The sequence below is a fragment of the Dendrobium catenatum genome, unplaced genomic scaffold (assembly GCF_001605985.2).
Source record: "Dendrobium catenatum unplaced genomic scaffold, ASM160598v2 fragScaff_scaffold_1220, whole genome shotgun sequence".
In the NCBI taxonomy this organism is placed as follows: Eukaryota; Viridiplantae; Streptophyta; class Magnoliopsida; order Asparagales; family Orchidaceae; genus Dendrobium; species Dendrobium catenatum.
Window position 1 is genome coordinate 5,921,409 of NW_021319682.1, and position 4,178 is coordinate 5,925,586.

Genomic DNA, 4,178 nt, shown 5'->3' on the forward strand with positions numbered 1-4,178 from the left:
CTTTCATTTCCATTTGGGCTGAATCCCAATGCTTATGTTTGATACTAAAAGCACAAAGAAATCTACCTATATGATCGCGTAGAACTCCGCCTATTCCAGCATCATAGTTATTTTTAACAGCAACATCTATATTCAATTTAACCCATTCAGTTGGAGGAGGAAACCAATGGCTTAACATCTGTGAAAGATGGTTAGTTTCCCAATAAACCAAATTATTTTTGAAGGAAGCTATAGCCATACTGAAAGCATTCGCAGCTATGAAAGAGGAGCAGTCTTCATTACTTCTGTGAGTCACTTTATTCCTATTGATCCAATTTAAATAAACCACTGAACAGTAAATGTTACCAGTAAAAGGATCATTACAGGCCATTAAGGACAAAGCTACAAAGCAATCTTCCATGGAATTAAAAACAGGAATAGCTATTCCCCATTTTCTTAAGATATAGAAAATCTGATTCATTTTTTGGCATTTGATCGCTATGTGCAAGTTGTTCTCCTCAGTTTTACACCCTCTCGGACATTCTATTAATCTTGAAAGATTTCTGGATTTAAGGAAACTATAAGAAGGAATAGCATTCAAATTAAGCCTCCACCATAAAATATTTACATGTGGAATCAACATTAGTTTTTTCCTCCATTTCCATGTAAGATCTTCATCTTTATTTGCTCCAGAACATTCAGTAATTAATGAAGAAATAGATTTACCTGAGAATCTAAATTTAAGCTCCTGTTGATCTTGGATAGAATCAGGATAAATTTTGATATTTTTAATAATATCAATCAAATTAGGCCCGAAGAAGAGTTTTAATCTTTCATCATTCCAATTTCCTTCCTGTATGAAGAAATCCAGATGCTGGATATGCTGTACCAAGTCTGCTATAAAAGTGGGCCATCTTAAAATTGGTTTGACATAAATCCAAACATCTTGAATTATGTTGATGTTGTTTCCCCTATAGACTTTCCATCTCAATACATCTTGAAGAGCTTGAGATCTACTAACGATAATTTTTATTGTAGGAGAACTTTGAGCTTTAAGTTGAATGTTCCAAGGTAAAGTACCATACTTGGCAGCTAGAATCCTGTAAAGAATAGATGAGTCTCCTAAAATTAGTTTCCAAGCGAACTTTGCTCTTAAAGGTTTGACTTTAGAAATCAAAGATTGAATGCCTTGACCTCCCAAATTAAGAGGCTTGCATAGAACCTCCCAAGAAATATAGTGAAGACCTTTGCTACCATCCTGTTTATTCCAAAGAAAATCCCTACACATTATATCAAGTTCTTTGAGTAAACTCAAAGGAACTAAAGAGTGAGTAATGTGGTAGATTGGAAAGGAGGACAGAATAGATTTGACTAGAAGAATCTTCCCTGCTAAAGAAATGTATTTGTTACCCCAAACATTCATATACTCGTTAGCTTTGTTTAAAAGATGAGAGAAATCCATCCTAGCCGACCTCCTTAGCATAATATTAATCCCAATATATTTCAGTTCTTGAACCACTTTAAATTTCAGGATTTTGGGCAATCTTTTCTTCCTCTTTCTCTTAACCGACTTACCAAAGAGAATGGAAGATTTTTGGATATTGATTCCTTGCCCGGTCCAATTACAGTACCGGTTTAAAATTTCCTTTGCTTTCTTCACACAACTCCCATTAGCTTTCAAGAAGAAAACTATGTCATCAGCATAAAGAAGATGAGAAATATTCTCAACTTTAGGAGCTATCTTAATTCCCAATTCTTTGCCATTTCGCTTAACCTCATCTGAGAGAAGTTGAGAGCATAAAATGAAGAGAAAGGGAGAAAGGGGACAACCTTGCCTAAATCCCCTTTTGGCTTCAATCCAATCCGAATAATTTCCATTAATAATAATAGAAAATTTAGTATTTGAAACACATTGGAGGAGGAAATTAGCAAACTTATCTGGGAACCCCAAATTCTTGAAGACTTGAGTGAGAGTAGACCAACTCATACTATCATAAGCTTGTTCCATGTAAATTTTGATAGCCATTAGCCCTTTTTTAGCTTTGGAAAATCTAAATTTGTTGGAAACTTCTTGAGCTAATAGAATGTGTTCAGAGCTAGATCTGCCTTTGATAAAAGCAGCTTGTTCTTCTGAAATGAGTTTTGGGATAATGAATAACATTCTGTTTAATAACATCTTGGCTATCAATTTGTAAATTGAAAGACACAGACTAATAGGTTTGAAATCAGAAGGGAGAATCAGATTTCTGGTTTTTGGGATTAATGTTATCAAGTTCTCCTTCCAACTAGGACACATGATTCCTAGTTCAAAGAAAGATAGAATAGCCTTCCATACGTCATTGCTAATGATGGACCAAAAGGTTTTGATGAAGGAGTAATAAATCCCATCTATACCAGGAGAAATGCTTGCTTCTACATGTTTAACCACCTCATCAAGCTCTTCTTTTTTAAAATCTTTCAATAGGACTTCCTTGTCTAATTCATTAAGTACATTGAATGGTTTCGGCAAAAAAAAAGAAAGATAGCAAACTTTTTCTCTCCATTTGTTTTTGAAAAAGTTGACAAAGATATCTTCCACTTCTGATAGATCAGAAGTTATTTCGCCATTACCTCCTTTGATTTTATTAATCCAGTTAGAACACCTCCTTCCCGTAGCATAGGCGTGAAAAATTTGGTGTTTGAATCACCGTCTCTCAGCCATTTCATTTTTGCTCTCTGCTTCCACCAGGTGTTTAAACGTGATAATGTTATGTTTAGTAGTAGAACGTTGGATCTCAGCAATTGTAATTTGTCTTCAGTCAGCCCCCCTGCATCTGCTTCTTTTAATTGCAATTCAGAGATATCTTTTTTCAGCCTTTCCTTCAATTCGAACAGGTCTTGGTGTTTTTTGTTACTCCAGTGGTAAAGAGCTTTCAAAACTCTCTTAAACTTTTTATTTAAAGTAGAAGCTGGATCACCAACCATATTTTTTCCAAGAGTTTTTAACAATACCTGTAGAAGCGGCGTAAGAGGACCAAACTTCTTCATACTTGATGAACCTTTTCCTACGAATAGCTAGATTAAACAAGTTTACAAGAATTGGGCAATGATCAGACGCTATTCTCGGAAGATGTTTAACCACTGGATTTATAATAGAAAGCAAAGCAGCCGAATTCAAGAAGCATTTATCTAATCTTTCCATGATTCTAGCTCCCGTGTCTTGTTGTTACACCAAGTGTACCTTGGACCAATAAACTTTAGTTCATGAAGATTGCATGAACTAATGAAGTTGTTGAAGTCTTGGACTCCTTGAGTGTATTTGAATCTTTTACCGTCTAGTTTGTCCTTCTGAGATAGAATGCAGTTGAAATCACCTCCAATGATAATTGGAAAAACTGGGTTGGATATGCCTTCAAGCGTGTTCCAAAGGTTCTTCCTCTTGTATAAATCATTGTTTCCATTTACATAAGCAATAATCCATTTTCCCTTGTTAGCAATGTACAATTCCCCAATAATTGTCTGAGGAGTAGCCACCAAGATGGAAAAAGTGGCAAGATCCTTTCTCCAACAAACCATGAGTCCACCTGAAATACCTTCAGCCGGATAACAGTAAAAATCCCAAAGCTTTCCTATAAACTTGTCACAATCTTTTCTATCGAAAAGGGATATCTTAGTTTCAGATAATCCAACAAAGATCAAATCAAAATCTTTAATGCATTCCTTCAAATAGTGGGAGGCCTCTTTCTTCCTTTCCCCCCTACAATTCACAAACATTATGGAAGTCATGATTGATAAGAAATGGGATTGCTCCCTTTCTTACCTTTAGTTGATCCTCCTCCTTTCCAACCATGAGAGATAATGTTATCCTTTCCCAAGGATTTCAGTTCCTTTTGAAGTTTGAAGTCAGATTTTTGAAAGGGTATGTTTGAGTTCGCAAGTAATCCCTCAGGATTTACCAGAGTTCGCAAACAACTCACCCCCTTGATATCTTCTGAATGAGAATTTGTCTTTTCCATACAATCAGCCTCAATGATGCTCCTAATATTAACCTTTTTATCTTCAATGTTAATATCTTTTCCCTCTACTGCTGCAGTAGAACAGTTTTTAATTGGTTCTAACAAGGACTTAGAAGCATCTTTATCCTATGAGTGGTTTAAGCCTTTTGAGCCTTCTTTCGTATTTTCCAAATTTATAGTGGTTCGGTCTAAAACCAGACCTAC